The following is an 11,971-nucleotide window of genomic DNA, read 5'->3' as shown; positions in this document are numbered from 1 at the left end:
ATATATATTTGATTATATTTAATATTATATAAAATATATACTTAAATATATTAAAATATATATTTAAATATATAAAATTTTTTGGTTCTGTTTAAAATAAACATGTCCTATTTTAACATTTATTCAATATAAGTTTAATAATACATTAATTAAAATATATTTCGCACATTTAAATAATATATAACATCAAATCTTATATTTTATATACATGTAAATAATATATGTAAACAATATATATTAACATATTAGAGTAAATAACTATTTTTGACCATGAAAAATTGAAACTAAAGTTATACTCATATAAGATAAGTTTTGTCCGACAAAAATAACCAATTATTAAATTTTTGTTCGTAATTCCATAAATATCCCTAACTTTTCATCTTTCTTTGTCATTAAATCCAATCCCTAACTCTATTAATTTAACCCCTTCCTCTTCCTCTACCCTCCAACCTTCTCTATCGTCACAATCCCCTTTCACCACCTCCATTCCCTCACCCTCCCTTCTCTGTCAACTATCACTAATTCCAACACCACCACTGCTTCATTTTCTTTCCCACCCCTCCCCTTCAACCACTTCCTCAACCACCATTGAAGATCCTCCTCAGCTCCTCCAAAGAGAAAAAACTTTTCAAATTGAAAATCTCAGTAATGATGATTCTATCGCACTCCCAATGCTCTTGCCTTTCGCCTGTTTCCTTGCCATACGACAAGAACTGGAGGGTTGGGTCGTTTGTGTTGGTTCCATACTGTGTGAATTCGCCGATGCCGCCTCCAAAAAGTTTGCTGTAGGTGTTGAAGCATTGTTTAAAGTTATTGTTGCTTTCACCGTAGCTCGTGAAGGTCTCGTTTCCGCCGTTGGAATTGCAGCTATAAGAGCGAAACTCGTTAAACCCGGGGTTGCCAAAGCCGTCGGAGTAGTTCTTGAAGTCGTTGACGCTTTCGGCTTCGTCGATGCCATAGTTGGTAAAGTTATGGCCGTCTTCAAAGCCGGTGAAGCTTTGTCTCTTGTCTTGCTTGGAGAAATTGGGCTTGATGTCAGGGAGGCAAAGAAAGTGCACAGCGAAACAGAACTTAGGGAGGCACGTGGTGAGGGCGTTGGTGGCGGCAAGTTTGGCGTACTTAGCGGCTTGGATGGCGGTTAGTGGTGAGGCCTTGGAGGTGAGGAAAGATGGCTTTGAAAGTGTGTTTTAAATGACTTTGTCCCAGTACCGCAGTGCATACGTCTTTGGCATGAATGGATTTTTGTCTCCATCATTGCCGCCGCTGCTGGAGAAACCAATCTGCATGTTAATAATAGGTTTGATGAGAAGAACATTATTAGTTTCTTTCTCACTTTTGAATTCCGATCAAATAATGTATTAGACTGAAAATTAATATAAAAATTTTAATTCTACTTGTACTTCAAATTTTTGTAACAGGATTCCAATTTGCAAGCAAAATAATTATTTATGATGGATAATACATATATAGCAGGTACAACAGGATTTTGAATTTGAAAAAATTTTTTTCTTTGGAGGAGCTGAGGAGGATCTTCAACGGCGGTGAAGGAAGTGGTTGGAGGGGAGGGGTAGGAAAGGAAATGAAGCGGTGGTGGTATTGGAGTTAGTGATAGTTGACAAAGAAGGGAAGGTGAGAGAATGGAGGTGGTGAAAGGAGATTGTGACAGTGAAAAAGGTTAGAGGGTAGAAGAAGAGGAAGGGGTTAAATTGATAGGGTTAGGGATTAGATTTAGAGATAAAGGAAGATAAAAAATCAAGGGTATTTATGGAGTTATAAACAAAAATTTAATAATTAGTTATTTTTGTCAGACAAAATTTATTTTATATGAGTATAACTTTAGTTTCAATTTTTTGTAGCCAATTTTGTAAGTATTCGAATCATTTATAGTCAAAAATGACTATTTACTCAACATATTATATCAAATATGTTTAATTTATTTTTAAATATATAAAATATATATTTAAATAATATATAAAAAATATTTAAATAAAATAAATTTAATATATTTCGTCAATATATATTATATAAAATGTTTAAACGTATCTAAATAATATATTTAGTATTGTTTTTTTTAACAAACTAAAAATATATTTTAGTACGCACTTTCTTAATCTTATTAAAACCGTGTAACTAACTATTACTAGGTTGAATATTTTTATTATTAACATTTAATTAATTAACACAAATTAATTTTTAAAATCTAATCTAATTTATTTTTTTATTTATAGTAATTAAAATAATTTAACTAAAAATATTATTGCTAAAAAATATACTTATTTGATGATGTTGATAGAAATATAATTAAAAATAATGAGTCTGAAGATAAGTTGTTAGTATGAAAAAAAGTGGTTGTTTTGAGTTCGAAAAAAAAGTTGAAAGAGTTGCAGAGAGTGATCTTGAAGAAGAGAGAAAACAAAATTTAAAAGTGAGAGAAAAAGAAAGAACGTGAATATTAAAGAGAGACTGAGGGAGATTATCGAGAATCATGGGTTGAGGGGTATAGACACGTGCGCACATGCAAACCGTGATGGAACTAAAAATTTCACAAGAGAGGGCCAATTAAATACAAGATAAATTAAAATATAATATAATAAAAAATTAACAAAATATGATTTGTAGCGTATATATCAAATGAATAATTATATTATATAAAAGTCAATATTCAACTACATACTTTAAGATTTTGGTATTTTAAACTTGCTTGACGATGCTTCATGGAACTAAAATCATCAATTATCATCTTTGAAGTGAATTTTAAAGCAATCTCCTTTTCAATATATACAATCATATAATCTGCTAAAAATTCATCTTCTATCTTGTTTCTAAGCCTTATTTTGATAACTTTCATAGCTGAAAAAGTCCTATTCAGTTGTTGTTGTTGTCACAGGAAGAGTCAAAACAAGACGAATTAATCTATCAATTAAAGGATATATATTTGATTTTTCTGTCTCTGCCAATTTTTAACACAATTCAGCAATAGTAGGCAAATTCTGAAAATTTGGGGCTTTAACCACATCAATTTTATAATGTTGTAACTCATAATCCAATTGAATCTTCTCTTGCTCAGAAAATCCTAAAGAATAGAAATTCTTGCAAGATTGCATATGTTGCAAACACTGAATAACTTCAAAGCATCTTTAGGATCCAAAGATGTACTCAATATGAGGAGCTCAGTTGCTTGCTCACTAAATCTACTATTTAGCTCTTTCAATTGAAAATCTATCACGCTAGTAAAAATGTCAACACGGTAGTGATGTTCAACATTGACAACATCATTTTTACGACGAGATCGAATAATGTCACTAAAAGGCACCCATATCAGGTATTTGAATAGCATGATCATTGCAGAAAGAACTAACTTTTTCTAAAAGTGCTCTCCAACTACCATCTCTTAACTGTTGAATCAATGACTTTGTACTAAAAACCAAATGCATGGCATTCAAAATGTTGAGATTTTTGTTGCAATACTTGACAAAGTTTATCAGTGATTTCTATGATTTCTTTCATCATATGCAAAATGAAAACAAAATCAAATGATAATAAAGATTTAAGAGCATAAGTAGAATTATCACGTTGAGAATATGTAGATATATTAGTAGCCAAATCTTTCAGAACTGAAGTTGTTGCTCCAAATATATGCAAAAGGCTACAAATCGAGTTGAAATGAGAGCTCCACCTGGTATCTCCTGATCTTTTTAATGTGCCAATTTAATTAGCTCCCCTTCCTATTTCAATTTGATTAGTTGCAACTAAATGCGGAATTTCAGTTACATAAGCAGATTGTAATTCATCATTGCGTTTGCAAGAAGAGTACACAACATTGATAATATTACTCAAACTTTAGAAAAAAGCATGAACATCAACAACTTCTTTAGCCGCAGTAACAAGAGCTAGCTGTAATTGATGAGCAAAGCAATGAACATAATATGCATAAGGACATTCTTGAATAGTTAAAGCTTGTAACCCTTTCCATTGTCCACGCATATTACTATTCCTGTCATACCTTTGACCTCGAACATTTTGAATCTTGAGATTGTGATGAGATAATGCAGAACAAATCTCTTGTTTAAGAGTAGCAGAAGTAGTATCTTTGATATGAACAACATCTATTAGCCTTTCTTTGACAAATTCATGCTTATCAACAAATCTAACAAGAAGTGTGATTTGTTCTCTTTTAGATTCATCTCTAACTTCATCAACAATCAAACAAAACTTTGCATTACCAATCTCATTACGAATTCTATTTTGCACCTTTCTAGTAAAAACATGTAGAATTTTCTTTTGAATAAAAGGTGATTTGTATATTGCATTTTGAGGAGCATTCTCTAAGACAACTGCATCCACTTATTTATTATAAGAAGCTAATAATTTTAACATTTCAAGAAAATTTCCTCGATTTTGAGACTCATGACTCTCGTCATGTCCCCTAAAAGTACAAGCTTGAAACGTTAACCAGTACTCTTTAAAAGCGTTTTCTTAGATGAGAAAAGTGTATTCATAGATATTTAGATAAGGCTACGCTTTATAAGTGATTTCTAAAATACTTAAGGCTACACTTTTTAAATGATGCCACAATTGTGTATCCTTTTCTCATATAAAAAGGCAACACAGAGAAAAGCGTAGCCTATTCTATGAATAGGCTACGCTTTTCAAATGTAGCTTAAAAAAAGTGTGGCTGAATAGGTATTTTTCTTGTAGTGCATCTTACAGTATTAATAGAGGCTTTAAGACACAATCTATTACTTAAAATTTGTTGTGAGCTTTGTTTAGCTAATACTTTGTCAATGTTACATAATTGGTTAAGCAAATCTTTACAAGACTTAACAGCAATATTATGAAGAGAATTAAGAGATTTACCCACATCAGATAACAATGCACAATCCTTTCCATTATTCACTTTTTCCAATTGCAAAATCCTCTGATGTGAATGGACTTGATTTTCTAAAAAATAAATAACATGGACGACAAAATGCAGCATCCACTTCTAGTGAATATTCTAGCCAAGAAAAACTCTTAAACCAATGAGCTTTGAAACGACGAGGATGACTTTCAAGACCAGAAAGAGGGTACTTATCCATAATAAATTGATATGGTCCAAATTTTATATATGCTCTACGAATTTCATCTTGTTGATTGATAGGATAATTCCAAATTTGTGGACGCTTTCCAGAATCACGCATCAATGTATCAATATTAACTTGATCTATTTCAGTCCTTGTTATTTTAGAAGCAGGTGGTTGAATATCTTACTCAACAAGTTGTGTCACGGGTTGTATCCTAGGTTGTTTAATAATATTTTGAACATTACTCAAAGAATCTGAAGCTGAATTTCGTTCATCGTATATTCTCTCTTTTCTCTTGAAAAATGAGTGAATTGTTTTCATTTTTGACATTTTTAACTTAACCTGAACTATCTAGCAAAAAAAAAAAAAATTGCATATGTTATTTAAAAAAAATATTAAATCTATTGAGCAATAACAAATAATTTTAGAAACACAAATGTATAACAACAAAAAATAAATTTATTAATTTACCTTATTATTATTTTTTGTTCCAAGTGTCACCAAAAAATATCTCTATTGAATTTTGCTCTCAGTTCAACCTTTGAACATTGTCCATTATAAAAAAAAATAAATTAATTGTTTTAAATAAGTAATGTTAATAATACTTGACATTGTTATTAACTTAAAAAAATTGAGATATATCTCTTTGAGTCTTTGTTGTGTATCCAATGGTTAATATTTTGCTGTCCACTTCAAATTTTCAATGGTTTTTCTTCATATATCTTGTCATTTGTCAGCTTTGATATGGAAAGAAAATTGAAATGGAAAGACCAAAAGTCTCCACAAATCTATAATGGAAGCCACTAAAAAAAAGAAAAGTGTGCACTGACTCACGCTCTGAGCCTTTGATGCTTTGAAGAGAAAAATTTGAAAAATGTACTAATACTACTTTAATTAATAATATGGGCTATTGCCTATTAGACTAGTATAATATAACTATTTTTATTAATTATTAGAATGGACTACTAAAAAACAATAGCTCAAATATTTAATACATATTACAAATTTTTGTTACTTTAATTTACAAGATTCTACAACTTGTATCATCATATATATAAAAAAACTTAATATTATTAATTATTACTATTTACTAATTTTTTGAAAAATTTTGGAAAACTATGGTCACTTTAGGCTCCCGTCAATCCGCCTCTCCATGCAAATAATACAAGGGGAGTGTATTATAATAACGGAATCCACCTTGAGGATTCCAAAAATGTTCATCGCGCTGTCGAATACGTGTTTGTAGACATCTAGAAATTAGAGTTTTTTGGCGAGAGAAAAAGGCAACGTATCGGATGTTAGGGATGCTCCGTCAACAAAAGGCGCAAATACATTACACATAGAGCAGAATACAGATCCATCAAGACGATGCCTCTAGTGTCCTGTTAAATTTTGTTTTTTTTTTTTTCATTTTGAAGAAAAACATACATTCTCCCCAATTATAAAATAAAAAATCTGCAGCAATTTAAAAAGATTACATAATCAAATTAAATTAGCAAAATAATCAGATTTTTTATTTAAATTATTTAAATACAATATTTATGAAAATGTACCATCGCGTATTTACGTATTTGTATAAATTTTATACATTCTTAATAAAAAGCAATCAAAATCATAAAAAACACAATTCGAATATTTTGTATTTGAAATGCACCGCAGTTTATAAAAAAACAACTTTTTTATTTAAATAATATATCTATCTTTTATTCTGATATTTTTCTTAATTTTTTAAAAATTAATTAGATCACTTTATAAAATAAAAATATATTATAAACAAAATATAAATTTAATAATAAAAATAAAAAGATAATTTATTTGTATTAAATTAGATAAATTTTTAAAGTTAAACTTAAAATTTAACTTAAATTCAATGTAAATTATTTTTAATTTTGATATATTTTATAATTAAATTTAATTAGATCATATTGAATTAAATTAGATTTTAAGTTTTTAACACCTTAGCTAACCAACTAGCTTATTACATTAGCTAGCCTTAAAAGTAAAGTTACCGGTCATTGAATTATTTTAGATTTTTAGTTATTAATTTATTGGTCTAATTAGTTCAACTGTAATTCAACTGGAATAATCATTTTATAATTAAAGTTAGGAACAAATTAAAAATAATATAAAACCGAAAAAACCGTTTTATAATAAAATAAATATAAATATAAATAAACATACTAAAACATAATTATAGTCTAATATAAATCTTAAAATGTCATTTAAATTTAAAGCACTACATCAACAAAAATTTTATGATCTTATTAAAGTATAACTTTAAAAATTATTAGTTAAATAACAAATATTTCTTGATTGATACTATCATTCAAAACTAAAATTATAAATCATAAAATGTATAAATAATGTTTAATATCATCAATTATTAATAATTCAGTACTATTTATATAAAGATAGTAATAATTTATGCACAATTTTAACAAGATCGTCAGTATAAAAATTAATTTTATTTTCAAAAATTATTTTATTAAATATTATTAAATTAAATTTTTAAAAAATAAATTTAAATTAATTAAGATTTTTATATAATTTTTACAATAATTGAGTATTTTTATATTTAAAATTTAAAATTTTCACAATTAAAAAATAATAAAAATTAAATAATTTTATTTGTGGATCATATGTGTTATATTTTATTTTATTAATACTTTAAATACGGATGAAATTTATTATTTAAAGGGATATTGATTATAATAAAATTATGAAAAATACAATAATAAAATTCAGATCGACGGAATAATTCATGGGTTAAATATATAAGAATAAAAGATAGATAAATATTTTTTAAATATTTTTTTTTATAAACTGCATATATCTTGAGTATAGTGTTAAAAATTTTGTTATGTGTAACACTCTAATTATCTTAAGCTTTACCTCATACCGTAAAGCAAAGGATAATTAAAGGTCACGACAGTTCTAAGATTTATACAATAATATATATAGAAAGAGATAGTAAATCTAGAAGTTCGATAAAGAAATAAACTAAAAAAATAGAGTTACAAAAGTGCAAAACGTTCACACGAAGCTACAAGCTTAAGAGCACAAGACATAGATCCAAGATAACAAGGCATATGTAGATATATCAGTATAATAGTCATAAAGTACTAGTCTCAACCCGTAGTCATAAAATACTAGTCTCAACTTGCGGAGTTTAGGCCGACTAGATATATGCATACATAACAGAGTTTGAAAAGTTAAAACAGCATATAAAATATCTCTCTCAAATTTAGCCTCTAAGAAAAATAAAGATACAAAAGTGAAAGTAATAAACAAAATATCCAAAATATGATAAAGATCCTCGGCTCTATCACCATCACGTAACTCACCAAGGTAGGTTACAATCTGCATCTGAAAAATAACAATGAAATATGGTATGAGAACCGGAGGTTCTTAGTATGGTAACAGTTCCCAGTAATGTAACATATAAGATTTCGGGATGCCAGAGGCAATCCTAGAACTTCACATCATCATAATTTTCAAGCTTATAAAACTGATAAATAAATCCTCAAACAGGTCATCTAACTTAGGGGATTTCTAATCTAACATTTACCCCGCTGTCCCACAGCCTTTGCCAGCCTAACCGCCATGCAATTCCATCGCCACCGCCTTCCAAACCTCCTCAATCCCAGTAGAAAACACAAATAGTTCATACAAGTAAAGTACAAGTAATTATCATGTATAGCAAGTAAATCACGAAGCACTTAATCGTGTTATACAATTAGGCACAGTATGTAAGTAAACAAAGCAAGCAAACACATAGTAAATGTATATGATGAATGCCTGTTCTATTGGCTGTAATATCACATTGTCGGTTCAATTGCCAACCCGACACATTCCCATGGAAATGTCACCTTTTAGTCACAAATAAAATGAGTACCCCAGGGATATCGTACCTAGCACATGGTCCGGGGATAAAGTGTCCGCGCACACTCTTGTGATTCTAAAAGGATGTGAACGGGATACTCAGTCATAGACCTCACATCTCAACGTAAGCGGGACTAACCACTGCCCTTACGCCGCCACGATGACCTCGACAAGCGGGATTAAGCAATTATCTTTTCCAGGCGCATAGCGTCTCAACAATCTCAGTAATAAACAGTATATCCATATTCCTCAATGATCACTTTCAGTATTCATAAATTCATCGTTTATCTTCGAGTCCTAGACTCATCACAAATATTATCAATTCTCATTTCCACCGCTCATCATACTCATTATCAATATAGTACTCTTCCAATCCACACAACTATTCCATCATCAGTACTTCAGAAACCTAAGTCTCCGTCTTCTAAATTCATACATAAATTCACAAAATTTAGTCACTAATATTTCTCTAATAATCTTAGCTCCTAATTACTAGATAGTACTCTTAAACAGCAGTTTTAAAACGTTTAGAAAGTTAGAGAACCCTTGAAAATGAAGAAAAACCATTTTTCAGCAAAATATGGATTGTGCGTACGTACACTCCTGCTCGCGTACACGAGTGCCTCAACCCAAATGGGATGCTCGCGTCGTGATGAGTCCATATTTAATGAAAATTTTTTGCTTGAATTGGACGAATTTCATCACATAAACTCACACTTAATCACCAAAATAGCATACGTTTGTGACTGCTCTCTAAATTAGACCTAAATGTGAAAATATGCGTTTTTGTACTTAAATTGATCATTTTAATTCTATTTTTATTCCATTAGATGCCGTGATATATTTTGTGAGTGATTTTAGGTCTAATAGGCAAGAATGGCTAAGCAAAAGTGGAAGGAAGCATGCAAGAAGGGAGATTTCATGAAGAAAACAAAGGAGAAGCACACAGTCAAGTGTGCGTATGCATAACCCTCTGTGCGTACGCACAAGTGAAGAATCAGCAAGTGTGCGTACGCACACATCTGTGCATATGCACAAGTCCCAGTGCATGACTTCACTGATGAAGCACATGGCTCGCGATTTTGGGGGCCTTTTGGCCCAATTTTTGGTGTTTTTGAAGCTGATTGAGTGCTATATCAAGTGGACTTCATTCCATATCAAGAGATAGCTCACTTTTACATTTTTTTACACATTATTAGGAGTAGGAGTAGTGTAGTTTAGAAAATGCTCTCTTAAGATTTTAATTAGGTTTCATTGTAGAATTTTATAATTTCAAGTTTTGATCTTGGATTTTGCTCATCTCTTTTGTAAGTACTCTTTAATTTCTCTTTAATTACATCACACTTACTCTTATTTTCTTATGGTTTAAGTTATTTTGTTAATATATGTAATTTTGATTTCTTGAATCTTTTGTTTATGAATTTGGTCTTTTATGGTTTATATATGCTTGATTTAGTTTTTATTGTTGATATTGTGAATAGTTTGGTTATAGTTTTCATTTTCCTTTGCAATTTACCATGCTTTGTTTTTATGCCCACAAGATATTTGTGCAAATGCCAACTATAGATTTTGAGTAGATTTTCACACATTGGCTTGAAAAATGAGTTCCTAGAATATTAGAATCATAATATCCGATATTTAGTGGTAATATTTGGGTTGTTAGTTGGCTCTTGTTTCTATTGATTCTAGCTCTTTACTAAGTTAATTAGTTAATTAGGACTTATGGATTAAGGTCAATTATGCTTATTTGACTTACTTCTCGATGTTAGGGGTTGACGAAGTGAGATTAACTCATCATAATTGCCATAATTGTGGTTATAACGATGATAGGATTCCTTAATTCTCATTTCCAAGTCAAGGCTCTTTTATACAATTATCGCATTTTCACTACTTTTGACCTTATCTTCCTTTAAATTGCATTTATTCCTTTTTTGATCTCTTGCTAGTTCTTTTATTCTTTAGTCCTTTTAATTTTCCCGTTTTATACTTCAAAACCCCCGTATTTCACAGCCAAGAATGTGCACCTAATTTTCATGGTCCGAGGGAGACGGCCCGGGAATTAAAACTTCTGGTTATTTTGTGTTGATTGTGACATCTTTGATTTAAACTTTGATTGAGAGGATCGATTGTCGGTTTGGACTATGATATCAATGGAATTGTTTTGTTAAATTCCGAATTGGCATAAATCCCTCTCGTCAAGTTTTTGGCGCTGTTGCCGGTGACTATGCAATTGGTGTCATATTTTTTGTTGTTGTGAATATGTTAATATTGTAAATAACTTATTTTTTTGGTTATTTGGTTGTTTTTGTTAATACTTAGGTGTTTATTTTTCTTGTTTATTGATATCTTTTCCTTTTATTTTCTACTTTCTTTATGAGTTATCATCGTTATTGCTTGGAGCTTAGTTGTGATCATATTGTAGGGTATAATGATTTCAAATATGGATTGTTGATTTCGTGGTTTATCTTGTGCTTATTTTAGGGGATTTATTCACTTTTTCTCACATTTATTCAATGAAATAGCATGGTTTTGTAATTCTCTCTTAATTTATGCTTAAATATAAAAACATGCTTTTTAGACCCTTAAATTGGTGATTTTAATTCACCTTAATTCCATTCGATACATTGATATGTTTGTTGAGTGATTTCAGGTTCATAAGGCAAGTATTGGATGGAAGAAATGAGGAAAGAAGCATACAAAGTGGAGAATGCATGAGCTTACAAAAATTGGGAATGCATCGATGGGCGCGCAAGCGTACAAGGCACGCGCGCGCAAAAGTGACTTTGCATAGAGACGCGCATGTGTACATGACGCGTCTGCGCAGATGAAGAAATAGCCAATCGACGCGCACGCGCACATGGCGCGTACGCGGCAATACTTGCACATGACTCACTTAAAGGCAAAACGCTGGGAGGCAATTTTTGAGCTGCCCAGGCCCAATTCCAACTTGTTTCTGAGTGTATTTCATGCAGAGTTGAAGTCCAAGCAAAGGGGGGAGCAATTGTTTGAAGTGTAACATCATGTAG

This window comes from Arachis duranensis, chromosome 10 (genome assembly GCF_000817695.3).
Source record: "Arachis duranensis cultivar V14167 chromosome 10, aradu.V14167.gnm2.J7QH, whole genome shotgun sequence".
In the NCBI taxonomy this organism is placed as follows: Eukaryota; Viridiplantae; Streptophyta; class Magnoliopsida; order Fabales; family Fabaceae; genus Arachis; species Arachis duranensis.
This window is presented reverse-complemented; position numbering follows the sequence as displayed.